General features: G+C 43.7%; 1 protein-coding gene across 4 annotated transcripts in view; it reads right to left on the reverse strand.

Annotated features, from left to right (window-relative positions):
- The window catches only part of CPNE4 (copine 4), a 283,195-nt gene that overhangs the window by 244,229 nt on the left and 24,125 nt on the right, over positions 1–14,841 (reverse strand). The window contains exon 1 of one of the 4 annotated variants that reach the window (XM_065051708.1): positions 12,825–13,023. The exons of 1 other annotated variant lie outside the window; for it this stretch is intronic. The gene's annotated coding sequence lies outside the window, so the exon portion shown is untranslated. Of the gene's footprint in view, positions 1–12,423; positions 12,617–12,824; positions 13,024–14,841 lie in introns of those variants that run through there. 2 more of the 4 variants (XM_065051709.1, XM_021291720.2) reach the window with 2 other exon arrangements.

A 14,841-nucleotide genomic window follows, 5' to 3' on the forward strand; every position in this document is an offset into this window, starting at 1 on the left:
CATTACCTTTTCCACAGAGGTCAGCTCCTGTGTTTTCCTCCCGACACATGGCTATAGGGAACATTTAACACCAATCTTTCACTTACTCATAAGCTTTTAGCTGCACACTATTTTTCTCCCACTTCAACGCATGAGTGACTTGAACTTACACCTTATTTTTAATGTGCTTATGGTATTCCATATTCACTTTAGAAAAAAAAAAAAAAACAACACAAAACCAAAAACAAACTAGCACAAAACAACACCCAGAACAAAATCCACACTACAAAAGTTCTTCGCTGTCAGAGGTCACAGCAGAATCAGTTTAGAGAAACTGAACTTGTGGTCTAACATATCATCACTAAGCCAAGGAAACCACAATCAATAAGAGATTATGTCCAGCTGAAGCTTCTTGGCGACAGCTGCATGAAAAACGCTAGGGCTACTCTCCCTTTGTTTTTCTCTGTACCTTTCAGAAAGCACTGGGCGCTGCCACTTCTGCGGATCTCGCACATTCTACTGGCAACCTACACAGCGGCAATTTGTGAACATTGCTTGCGTGCAGCCCATAGTTTGTCAATGAAGTTAAGGAGATCAGTTACATTGCAAGTCACTTGCTGCATCCATCTTTTCTGATTCTCTTGAACCATAGGAGAAACAGTCCATTTCAAATTGATCAAACCCTGAACTTACTCTCTTTGTCATTTCACTCAACTCCAATTTAGTCTCTGGTCACAGATACAGAACTGCACCCTCTGAAAAAATTAGTATCTGACAAGTCATGGATGGTCACTTGGAAATGGATACAACAGCATGAAAGAATTATTCACTTGTTAAATGGGTTGTTAAACATAATTACTTCCATGATAAAATGCCACCAAGATATAAGTGCAAATAAGTAAATTAATTCTGAGTACTCACTAAAGATAGTGATTATACAGTAACTATTTGCTCACATTGAAATGCCTTATATCTAAGAAGGTAATAAAATTCAAGTTGTATAAAAATCTGCTTTTTGCTAATTATGATCCTAAATGCCTACAGACACATTTGGCTTCATCATCATCACTTGTAAAAGTCGCGCTTCATCTTACACTTACTCGGTACAGACCAGGTTTAGACTTTCTTAATACTATGTAGGTAGTATTTATGTAAGAGAACTGTCAGGACCAGATTTGTTAAAAGGCGGACAAATATAGCTTAATAGGACAGGAAAGGAAACCAATACATTAACATCACAAGTAGCAAGGTATAGAAATTAAAGACTTGTTTAACGCAGGCAACAAGCACCTTCACTGTGAAACTACTTTCTGTGAATACCAGTTAAAATTTGGTTCATATCAAAGCCATTTCCATGGCAGACTAAAACAGTTAATTTTACAAACTCCCCCAGTCAGCCCTCCTGAGAATCACTGGTAACCTTCAGATATACCTCTTAGAGGAGCTAGTTCCCAAAAGTTTGAAGGATGCTTCCTCAAAAAAGTGAACACTGAACTGAACTCTGAGACAATTGGTCTCTGATATTCTTGACTTGGAAAAACAACCACGATGCAAATCCAGCTACCTAGGCAGCAAATTCAACCCACATGTAGGTCAGCACTTGGAAAGAGCAATGCTGTAAGAAATTTCAACTGAATGCAGAGCCATTGCTAGTTGTTGTTTAGCTACGGTATGAAGTAAAGATCACAGATGGAAGAAAGGCGTTCCTCTGCATCACATTTTGATAAAAATTAGGATTTCAGAAAGTGTAGTCTTGTCATCCATTCAGTTGATTGTTTCCAAAACCAAAACAAGCACAAATTGTCCTGTAAAGCCTGCTGCAATTTAATTGCTCTCAAACTGAATACTTTATGCAAAAAAAACCCACAACTAACCACACAACACACCAAACAAAAAACCCACACACCACACACAGACACAGTTTTACACCACTTCAGTGTGTAAAATAATCCTTAACAATCCAATTCTTTACATTTTACTGCAGTAGTACTTAGAAGATGACTGATGTGACAGACACTTCGATAACAGCTGATGAATGCTTACGCCACTGTGTCTGAAGCTGTAAGTGGCATCACTGAGATGAAGATACCACAGCCACTGTTCCTATGCATAGGAAGCAACAGGAAGCCATTCACCTCACACTTTACATACCTCTAGCAGCACAAGAGGGATGGCACTTTTCAAGGATGCAAGACCAATACTTAGACGTGATAGCAAGTCATAGGTGCCACTTCTGGTTGTCTAAATAAATAAATAAATAACTCTAAACTGCAACAGCAAAAAGATTGAAGAGCATTAATAAATAGACAGTTTACAAATCAGTGCCATTACCTGCGGCACACTACCAGAAGTCTTAATTCAAGGAATAAAAACAAAAATAAAATAAAATAAACAAAAAAACACACACACACATAAAAAAAATAAACCCACACCAAACATACCACACTATTTTCACAATTTGTTAACTCTTGTGATTTTATGTCAGAAACATGTTGGCTTCCTTGATGTGCCACATAAATATCAACAATTTAACAAAGGTTTGCCTCCTGTGTAGAAAGGATCAAACACATTTGAAAATCTGCTTTCTGGAAAATTTTCTAAAATCACAAAGGGTGTGGTTGAAACATCAATTGCCTACAAAACTGCATTAATGGTATCTCAAAAACTCATGGCAGATACTCATTGTTCTTAAAACTTCCAGATTACTGAAATTTCACTTCCTTCAGAAATTTTTTTCCAGTTACACTACTGTTCCAGTGAGAAAGTTTTTCCCAATGTTTGACCTGATTTTCCATTGCAGATAACACATATCCCAAGTGTGTAAACTTACAAATACAAAACCAAACAAAAATCAAGTTTCTTTCCTGACATTCAAGACAGGAATGATTCCAGCACCGGCAAAGGCAATGTAAGTTTTGCTTTGCATTTCACAAGAGTCAGAACTTTACTGACTGTTTTTCATTGAAACCCACTTCTAATTTCTGATCCTCCTACCCCCCAGAAAATACCAAAAGTATCTTCTCTTCTTTACATAAAACCTGTTCTTATTTTGGTTCTCTCCAATTTTAGCTACTGTGACACCCTTTCCTAACTGTCAAATAGCATATAATATAGCAGGTAGACTGTATACAGTATACTGGTTCTCACCATCAGTTCATGGCTCCTCTACAACTCTTGTCCACATCCTACGCCTCATCTTCCTCTATTTCTTTAAATGGCTTTTGTGCCATTTTTTTAAAAAAGTTTTCGTTATCATAGGCAATCCGTATCAGAATCACTTGTCTCTGTCTAAGACCAGGAAAAGAACCAATTATAAACTCCATTGGTGTCAGAAATACATACAAAACCACACTGGTGGGTAAACGCCCAGTGCTTAGAAGGCTTAAGTTACAAGGCTTCTCCTGCAGGCATCCACTTATTTTGAAAACAGTTGAAATAACCTTGCAGGTACTATTCACTGTGTGTCCTCCTAAGGGAATCAGCACAGCACAGCTCAAACTGATTTCACACCTCAGCTTTGTGTGAATCCTTCTCCTAGGAGTTCATCTGTCTGTGATCCAAGGCCTAGTTTTGACACAGCAGAACTGCGTAACCTTGGATGAAACTTCGTAAGAAACTGCCAGCTTGTGAGAAAGCTGTGTGACAATACTTAGACTAGAGCCATGATAGATAAGAATTATCAGTTTGCAGCTAGCCATAAGATTCTTGAAACATCAGTTGTTGACACTTCAAGGACTCCAAAAAAAGAAAAAAAACCAAACAAAACACAAAAAGCTGTGAAAACCTATAGCAGAAAAAAATCCAAACAAACAAAAAACAGGGAGTCAGAATATAGCAACTTAGCAACACTGAGAATCAGTCCATCCAAGAAGCCACAGAAGTCAACCTTCCCCAAAACTGATGACTGCCAGGCCACCAACAGTGCCAGGTTGGGTAAGACCAGACCTAGAGTACTGTGTCCAGTTCTGGGCTCCTCAGTAAAAGAACAATGTGGACATACTGGAGAGAGACCAGCAAAAGGCCACAAGGATGATGAAGGTACTGGAGCACCTCACATAAAAGGAAAGGCTGAGAGAGCTGGGACTGTTTGGTCTGGAGAATCACAGAATGGCTGGGGTTGGAAAGGAACTCTGAACATTATCTAGTCCAACCCACCTGCTAAAGCAAGTTCACCCAAAGCAGATCACACAGGAATGTGTCCAGGCAGGTTTTGAATGTCTCCAGAGAAGGAGACTCCACTGCCCCTCTGGACAGCCTGTTGAAGTGCTCTGGCACCCTCAAAGTAAAGAAGTCTCTCCTCACATTCAGATGGAACCTCCTATGCTTCAGTCTGTACCCATTGCCCCTCATCCTGTTGTTGGGCACCACCGAAAGGAGTCTGGTCCCATCCTCTTGACACCCACTCTTGAGATATTTGTAAATGTTGATGAGATCTCCTCTCAGCCTTCTCTTCTCCAGGCTTAACAGATCCAGCTCTCCCAGTCCCTCCTCATAAGAAAGATGCTCTAGCCCCCTAACTATATTTGTAGCCCGCCACTGGACTCCCTCCAGTAGTTCCTTGTCCTTCTTAAACTGGGAAGCCAATATTTAAGAGAAGAGACGGCTCAGGGGAACCTTATCAATATATATAAATACCTGAAGGGAGGGCACAGAAAGAACGGAGCCAGGCTCTTTCCAGTGGGGCCCAGTGACAGGAAGAGGCAATGGACACCAGCTGAAACACAGGAGGTTCCATCTGAACATCAGGAGACCCTTTTCCACTGCGAAGGTGACCAAGCAGTGGCACAGGTTGCCCAGGGAAGTTGTGGAGTCTCCATCCTTGGAAATACTGAGAAACCATCCAGACACATTCCTAGGTAACTGGCTCTGGGTGGCCTTGGTTGAGCACGGACATGGGACCAAATGACCTCCAGAGGTCCCTTACAATCTCAGCTATTCTGTGATTCCATGAATCAGGTATCTTACCTGGAGGTGGTATGTCAATGCTTTGCCTGGTTATTCACTAATCCTAGTTATCTACCACACATCTCTCTCAATAAATAAAGTTACATATATCTTGTTTTCATAGTTTCTTTGTGCACAGTAAAGGGTGAACAAAGTGACCATGAGAGAGCATTACAGCTATCTGCATTAGCTTTTCCCTATGGGAGTGTTTAGCAGGATTTGGAACTATCTAACAGGATCTACACTGCCAACCAAGTGCACTAAATAGTTCTTAAATTTTACTGTTACAAATGCACTGATGAAATAAGAAAGTCTTTGCTCATGACAAGTCCCTATGAACTAGACATTTTATCATTGTGTGTATAAGAACTTCAATACCATCTCCCTTACCCGTCCATGGAAGACACTTAAGAATTAACCATCTAAAGACTAGTCCTCCAACAAAATCCTCTTTACAATCAGTTTTATTCAATTGTTGCAGTTATACTTATTTTTCAAACTGTTTTGAGCTGATGGGCAAGCATTACATGTGCTTATTCCAGTCTGTCTTGTATCTCTTTCTTGAGTCCATAGCTGAACATAGTCCATCTATAAACAAGATTAATAAGAATCCTCCCCCTCTGCCCCCCCCCCAAAAAGTATAATCAGTCACTTTCAGATCATTCCTGGCACTTGTAATAATCACAAAATGAGCCAATGTTTAATTAAATTCTAAGGGATAATCTCATAAAAACATTTATTTAAACATTTTTCTGTGCCTTTGTGTATACTTGGTTCTAAATCAGCCATTCATTACAAATCCATGTTCAGAAATGAGGTTTCAGTACCTTGTTTCTAATTATAAGCTGCATCTGACATTTTCAACTGCAGTTACAAATGCATATGACAAATATTTAGGCTGAAGCTTCATCTCCTAACCCTTCAACAGAGACACACACAAGGTATCCGAGCTTATGAAGAAAAAACAACTTTCAAATATAGTTCACCAGCTTCCCCCATTCTGACTATGGTCCTATGGCAAATTCTTTCTTTTGGAAGGTAATATTATGATGGGTATGAAGAGAAAGGGCTGAGGCTGTCATTTTTCCTATAAGCTGTGAGCAAGCTTTCACGATAGCAAATCAGAACTGACAAATATTTATTTGGAATCTATCAAAGTTAGCACAGCTGCTTATGTCACATTGAGAAGCAAAATCTAAGTTAGTTACTCAAGTAGCATTTAGTCTAACGAAAAGACAAAAGGGCTTTTCCTAAACTTAGAGAAAATTACATGTCCCTTGAAAGTTTCTGCTTGCTTTTTCCACATCTGCCTATGGCCATCTCCCACATGTACTTTCAGCCCCGACACATGAGAGCAGCCATTGTATTTTATACATCTGCAAAATAACCAAAACCCAAGCTGTAGTGCAACAAACCTTCTTCCACACAAGAGAAACTGTAAGCTCAGCCCAAACCATTAACACAAGCTTAACACTGAAAGCCTTTCTGCGAGTTCAAAAAGAATATACCCAGGAAGTTCACAAACTGCCTGCAATTCCACACAGGGAATGGGACTCTACATAAAACACTCTGACCAACAGGCTAGTCCAATTTTCTATTTTCCCTTCCCTTACTCTTTTACTCACCTTCATCTGTACACTAATTTCACACAAATAATTTCATAGGTTTTTTCCCCCTCTGTTCTTTGAGCCTATCTGGCCATATGTCTGGCAAGATCTCCAAGTCATTTTCAGTCTTTCTCAGTGAACCTTAATGATCCTGTAAAACTTACACCGTAAATTAATAGCCAAGTAAAAGCATCTGCTTATATCTGCTACCAACACATGATGTACCAAGTCAACATCTGCACCAGGAGCATACAAATGATGTGCAACTCTATCAACTCACACATGCAACAGTAACAGCAGCAGCAATTAGCATAAAGCCAAATATCAAACAGCTGTCTACATTACTTATCCACATTTCCCAGGATTTTACCAGCATTGGCAAAGTGCCAGTCACAGCCTTCACATAACTGTACAGATATTCTCTGAGATATTTTACAAGATATTTATAAGTCAACAATCCAATTCTGCATGTATCAGAATATCCAGTTGCTTATTGACAGAATCCTTCTAGATAGCAACTAATATATTAAGAATCCTATTCTTCACATTATGCTGAGCCAGAGTGACAAGCACTATTAAAAACAATTACCTTGCCTGAAGGCACTGGACAACATAATGCAAGAGGAGAAACTATCTGAAGTAAACAGACAATCATAAAAGAGCTAGTAATTAATTCTAAATACCACCCATGTCCAAGCTACATGCCATAGTCAAGTGATTGGCTTTTGCCACCCAGGAGAAGGGTGTCTTGCCCTCTCCAGATGAACAGTGAATGTCTGTCTTGCTGCCTGATGACTGACAAGGCACATAACATTCAGTAATCAATTCATAGTAAATAATTCACTGGAGAAAATTACAGTAAGTAGTAGATTAGCAAAGCATGGATTAAGTGCACAGGTGGCATGCTAGAGCAGTTTCAGTTTACAATCCTTCCCACCAAAAAACTTTTCTTCCCTAGGGCGCATCTGCTTTCCATTTGTCTGCTGTTCAACTAAATGGAATCTTATTCTGCACTACCTCAGCTCTCCATAACAGTCACTTACAGACTATGCGGATCCATGAATGACACTGATTAGCAAAAAAAATGTTTTTGGTACTGTCCCTGTGTCAATTGTGCATCTGTTGAAGATAAATGAGGAATCAAAGTCACAGGGATAGCTACAGCTGGGAATCACTGCTACAGCCACAGTTGGTCAGGCCAAGGATCCTCTTAACACCCCATATTGAGGTGCTTCTTGCACTCCAGTCAGGCTACCAAAGACGCTGGCAGCCATTTCATTCCCAACTTCAGAGGGCCTGGGCTGGTAAGGCAGGAAAAGCTAGTGGTAAGAAGATGTCAGGGAGGGGAGTGGACAAGCTAAGGGATGGACACCAATGAGGAGAGGAAACTCCCCCCAGCTAGACAAGATCTTGTATGTAACCATGATCACAGTGAGTGGACTTTCCTGCCTCCTCTAACCCAGAGAGAGACTATGTCGGTTGTGAAACACAAAAAAAACGCTGAAGCAGCATTTTCCTTGCCTCACATCCCTTTTTCAGCAGCTCACCCACCAACACAGAGAGCCCACCGGGACAAGACAGGGTGCCCAGCCACCCCCTCCCAGGGCCCTGGAACACCAGGTTGCTTTGCACTGGGATGCACTGCAAAGTTCATCTGAACATAACTTCGAAGTGAATCACTTTTATTTCGTTTATACCTCCATACAGACGACCTGACTGCACTTGACTGGCTGTATTTCGGCCAACTTCACCTCGTTATTGTCAGTGAGCTGAGACCAAGGCTGACGCAGCCCGTCACTCTGAACGGGAGAGCGCTGAGGCAGGTGATGTAATTTACCCGAAGAACTGATCGTGGAAATGGGGATTTGTTTCCCCGCGCCGCAAACCAGCCGGAATCCCCCAGGAGGAGGAGAAGGGGGGTGGGGGGGGTGCCGGCCTCTCCCCCCACCCGCCGCCGCGCTCCACCGCTCTTCGGGCGCCCCCTGGTGGCTCCGCCCCGCTCCCAGCGGAGAGGAGGACGCGCTGTGCCCTCCAGCCCCGCTGACACCCACCGCTCCCTTCCGCGGCGTCTCCACTGTCCCCGGAGGATTAATCAAAGGAAGAGGCAGGCAGACTGGCGGGGTCGGTACCGGGACTGTCCGTCCCCGCGGGCTTCCATATTTAGCGCTTACTACATCAGTATCACAGGTTGCCACAAAAACGTTAATATCAGGCAAATCCCATAGTTTCTGCAGGCCACTGGTGGAGCTCCCAAGGCAGTTTACTTGGAAGCCCCCTTTGTATTGTTATTTTCTTAAGGAAATGAATGGGAATTGGGCTATTTACTGCATCAGTTTTCACCTGATATTTCAGTATCAGAGAGAAAGGAAGAAGTCCTGTTAAGATTTCCCAGCGAAGCCTGAATTAAGTCATTTGCAATGTTACTTTTCCATTCTTGTCTGATAGCATGTACAATCCCCCTCCCCAATTTCTGCAGTTCAGCTGGTCTCCAAACACCTGCAACAAAATACCTAATAAGCACTTTACCTAGCACTGTACTCAGCTGTAGCAGACTTTGTAGAAATACTATATCAAGTATTTCTGCATGCTCACAGCTGTGATTCAGCAAAGCACTAAAGCTTATTCACCAAAACATTCAGGCGTGTGTTCGTTTTTAAGAATGCATGTAGCTCCCCTTATCTCTGTGTAGCTTTTTCTGGAGCACAAATGACACTTTCAAACTTACCTTTCTCTGAGAATCCAGGGTGTTTAAGAACATGTACACCACCTTGAAGAAGAATATGGTCCTAAACCAGAGCTAGAAGGCAACTTCACAGCTGCATCGTGTATGCAGCACAAAAGGGCAAGCAGAAACAAAATTAAGGCGGCTTCTTGTTAATTTGCAGTAAACACAGCAGCTACAATTGGCTGATTAGCAGGAGACAATATGAAGGTCTTCAGCTACTCAAATCTTCGTCTACGCATATATGCCCCTCACTGCCAACAGCCAGCACCAGTGGCACACACAACTGAACCAGCAAAGGACACTTCAGTTGCAAGCGCAGACAAAAATGGAGCTCTGCAGGGCAGTACACCTTGCTACACAGAGGTTTTGCTATCAGGCATCTTGTAAAAAACTAAAACTATTTAGCCACTCTTTCAAGTTGCACCCTGCCGTTTTTAAGAGAAAAACTGACTTAAATTTTGAGTCATAAACACTAAAACCCCAAAGTTACCCATTTCACAGAAAGCTTGGCACAGCTCTTAGTAGGCACCTATTTTTCACCCTCAAGTTAGAACTTCCTGGTTACTTAAAGTCACCTTTCCAATGAAGATCACTACAACAGATGATATTAAATTTTAGTTTGGATATTTATGTGAAGTGTTGCTGACTAATGGTTGCATCAGGAACCATAATGCTGACCGCTGGCTACCTCACATTTAAAATCCCCACTCTAACAATCCATTAGCAGAGTGTTGTTTTTGCACAGAGTCTACTAGATGATTTCAAAACACTGAAATAAGAAACCAAGGAAGAGAGAAGCTATGACAGGATAAGATATGAATGCCTACCAAATACCATGTGCATGGAAAGACATAGAAATCCATATAACAGAAAAACACTTCTTAAACTTTGAACATCGTCAGCCAACAATTAGCTGCAATAACTAGTAATATCTTTATTTTATATCATAATTCAAGCATAATCTATAGCAAACAAGGCAAACAATCCAGGCAGGACTGCCAGTCTAGAGGTTCTGGCTTCAACTTCTTGGTCTTTCAGACTTCCCAAGTGACTCGGCAAGGCTCTTAGTCTCTCTACATCCGTGGTACTTTCCTATCCCACCTCTGTGAAGACAAATCAGCAATTGTGATACATCAGTAAACGTCCCCTGTATAACAGCACTGGACACATAACACCACAACACACACTCCATTAGGTTTTCTGCATATGAAGAGCTCCAAGCTTTGGCATGCTCCTGAGAAGATACTTTTTCTGAACAAGGCACAAACATCCAATCTTGTAAGAAGTAGTTCACCGTAATTCACCTCACATCAGTATTTTATACTGGGGTACATTTAAAGCACTACATTTTATAAAAATCTCTCCCCAAAGATTAGGAGATGGCCAGTTAGGCATGTTAGGCAGTTGCACAAACTGATAACGCTCTTCACATGCACATTAAGAATCTCTTTTTGAATGTTATTAACAGCTTTCCTGAATACTTTTAGTGATACACCATGTATTTTCTATTATCCTAGTCCAGGACTAAAACTGTTAAGCACATGCCTGAGTTCAACCATAGACTTACGCTTAAGGATATTAGGTATGCAAGCCTCCAGTGTGTCCATGAGTTTAGCAATACCAACACATCTATCTAGAGATACGGAATTTCCATGCTTGTATTCATACAGGATCACGGTCTCAGTTTGGGAACACAAGTACTGAAGTACAAAAGCTAACAGCATTACGCTGCGATGCCCTACTTCAGAAACACTACCTGTTCTTTTATATCTAAGTCCAATTGCCCTGAACATAGCAAATACACCAGCCCCACTATGGGGCTATTTTAAACTTTCCAGTAGTGAGCATTTGAACTCCACAGACCACAATAAAATGCCTTTTTCTGAATTAAAGGGCTAGACTGATCAGATTTTTGACACCTGAAACTGCAAAAACCCAAGAACAAACTTGAGAAATGCCATCCCAAAAGAGTTTTCTCATCTAGAAGTAGTTACAGCACAAAGTGTTGGGTATTTTTGTTCTGTTCCCCCCCACAAAGTCTGGTTCACTACTATATACTATACTATATCGCTACTATTAGAAGGGCAAGAAAGTTTGCTTTATTTTCCTTACTTTCACACCTTAAAACCAGCACTTTTATAGCAACATTTGATGTTGCAGCAACAAGAAAAGTTCCACAAACAACTGACTAGAATCCACAATCTGCTTACTGTCAGGTGTTTTAGGAACACAATAAAAACAGACCACCAATAAATGAACAGTCAGCTCACATGTGTGGAAATTGCAACCTTCAAGCTTTTTTGGGCACAACACTATGTTTTCTATAACATTTCTGCGTAATGACACCAGAAAGCATGCTCTTTAGTGAGGAGACTATGATTACATGCACGGCTCTACATCTATTACAGCTAGTTCCCTGGTTCTTGACTAGAGTTTCTGAGGCTGAACTGCAACACAAGCAATAAAAACACATTCAGGATGAAGACAGTTGACTTTACTGTCACTGCTATCAAAACACATGGAGCATTGCTGCATTTCAATAACTATTTCCAATGAGTGTCATTCATTTCTCTCTTTAATAAGTTTTCTCTAAGGCAGGTAAAACAGTCCTCCCACTCCCTTGGACATCTCAGATGGAGACTCGTTGAAGTTGAGCATCAAAACTAATTTGACTTCAAACTACTTCAACTGGACCAGTGAAAACAAGACCAAGATGCAAAGTTATCTAACCGAGCCCACACTGTACATCTGCAGCCAGTTGTGTAACAAACCTCAGGACAATTTTACAAGTCTTAATCAGGCAAAACTCCCTACTGATTTCCACGAGGAAGCTCTAATCAATCAAAAGCTGTGAGAACTGGATCCGGTTTTCTCCCTTTTAATGAAAAGGTTTATTTTGAGCTACAAGAATATCAGATTATGTGAACTCGGCAAGCCCGTAACTCCCGCTTTAAAGGCGTAAGGAATTTGTCCTGCGTTTAATCTATAATGTCAACCACCGAAATTAATCTCAACGTAGAGCACCAAAAAACAAACAAACAAAAAAAGACAGAAAACACTTTCACAAACAACGGACTTGTTCTCCGGCTGCAACCTTTGTGGGACAGCTAAAAGAAAAGACGGCACGGGCGGCGGGAGACTGACGGCTTTTTAAGCGAACCACATCACCTCGGGGAAAACGGGGAAGACCAGCGTCCCCGCTCGGGTTCCTCCCTGAAGTTGCGCCGCTCCCCGCGGCAGCCGAGGCGCTGCCGACTACGGGCGCTGGTGGGAAGAGGAGCCATCCGCGACGTGTCCACAAGCGAGCGGCGGAGATCGGCTCCCTCCCCGCCACCACGCCGAAGCCACGGCGGGAAGACCCGGGCGGAGCGGCGGCACCGAGGGAAGGAGGGAGGAGGGCGGGCTGCGAGGCGCCCTCTCCACGTGCACCCCGCTCCGCGCCCGTCACCAACGGCCGCAGCCTCGCGCCGTAACCGACACCAACGGCCGGGGCGGCAGAGCCCCGCGCGCCCGTCCCGCCGCCGCGCCCGCTCACCCAAGTTCCCCTGAGGAGCGACGCCCGCCCCTACCTGCCTGCCGGCGGCGGGGAGCTGCCTGCGCCGGGTCCCTCTCAGCGCCTGGCGGGATGGCAGAAGCGTTGTCCCTCCGGCAGGGCGAACCCCATGTGAGGATGAGCGAGGGAGCCCGGCGGCTCCAGTGCCGCCGCCGAGGGGAGGGGACGGAGGGAGGAGGCGCTCGGGCGCGCCTTGACGCGCCGGGCGCTCCCCCCCGCTCGGAGCCGCCCCGGACCCGCCGGTGCCGGAGCCGCCGAGACCGCGGCAGCGCCCCCTGCGGGCTGCGGCGGGAACGGAGCCTCCCTCGCCCGCTGTGTGCGCACCCAGCCCCGCTCCCGGTCACACGTGTGCGCCCGCGACCGCAGCAGGGGCGGCCCGGGCTGGGGCAATGCTGGAAATGCTCCGGGCCTCTCTTGTGCACATCTCTGCCCTCCCAGAAACAGGTCGAGAGAGGTTCTCCTCCCCCTCTACTCTTTCCTGGTGAGACCACACCTGGAATATCGTGTCCAGTTCTGGGCCCCTCAGTTCAAGGACAGGGAACTGCTGGAGAGAGTCCAGCGCAGGGCAACAAAGATGATTAAGGGAGTGAAGCATCTCCCTTATGAGGAAAGGCTGGGGGAGCTGGGGCTCTTTAGCTTGGAGAAGAGGAGACTGAGGGGTGACCTCATTCATGTTTATAAATATGTAAAAGGCAAGTGTCACGAGGATGGAGCCAGGCTCTTCTCGATGACAACCAATGATAAGACAAGGGGCAATGGGTATAGACTGGAACACAGGAGGTTCCATTTAAATTTGAGAAGAAACTTCTAAACTGTGAGCATGACAGAACGCTGGAACAGGCTGCCCAGGGGGGCTGTGGAGTCTCCTACTCTGGAGACATTCAAAACCTGTCTGGACACATTCCTGTGTAGCCTCATTTAGGTGTTTCTGCTCTGGCAGGGGGATTGGACTAGATGATCTTTCAAGGTCCCTTCCAATCCCTAATATTCTGTAAACAAGAAAAAAACAAACAAAAACCCACAGAGTTAACCTCTGGGGCTGTTCTGGCTGTAACCTTATGGCCAGGTGGAGGAATTCCACTTTGCTTGCACTGCTAGACAGCAAGCACAGGGTTAAACAAGTCTCTCATATATGTTTGGTGAGCCTACTGGTTCAAGTGTTTGGTTAAACTCAGGCTGTAACATTCACATTTGGGCAAGCAGTGCAAATGCAGCAGGGGCCACAAGTGCCAGCCTGCAAGAGTCAGCAGGCTTGGCTGGTTGCTGAGGGGCCAGTGCTCCTCCTGGCATCAGGACTCTCGTCGCTTCTGCAAAGCCTCAGTAGATGTCCTACCAGGGCAGAGGGATAGGATGTCCCCAACTAAGCAGAAAAAAGTTCTTACAGACAAAACACAGCACAAGGACTTGGGATATCAGGATTCACTGTTTGACTTTGCCCACCCACGGCAGCAACTCAGTTCTTGACCTATCAAGCAGCTGTGGTGATGCCGAAGTGTGTTCTCCTGAAAAGTCTGGCTGGCTTCCCAGATTAAGTAGAGAATTGGATTTGCGCTTCTCATTTAAACACATGCCTAAATGTTTGTGGGATACAGCATCTTCGTGCCATAGCTCCCCATCTGTATAATCTAATTTCCCCTCCCTACCTCACAAGAATCTGACAAAGATAAATTCATAAACCTCTCCAAGGCACAGATTTGACAATGATAGAGCTCCTGGGGCATATGCACAGAGAAATAGATGTTGCAGTTGCATCTCCTCGCCCTCCAAATAGGCATAAAGGTATATACACTAAAGATTTTGAAAATAATATACCTCCAGTGGTGAGAATTTTCCAGGAAAGGAAAGGAACGCAAAACAGAAATAAATCAGCCTTATGCTGTGAATTTGATGTCAGGTGTTTGCTGACCTGGCAAATCCTGGACTTCTGCTCCTGAGTGCTCTGAGGTGTGAAACAGAGAGCAGACAAACACATTCACTAGATCCAACTGGGAACACTCACGGCAAATGTTCCAAATTCAAATCATAACAACGAC

This window comes from Columba livia, chromosome 2 (assembly GCF_036013475.1).
Source record: "Columba livia isolate bColLiv1 breed racing homer chromosome 2, bColLiv1.pat.W.v2, whole genome shotgun sequence".
Lineage (NCBI taxonomy): Eukaryota > Metazoa > Chordata > Aves > Columbiformes > Columbidae > Columba > Columba livia.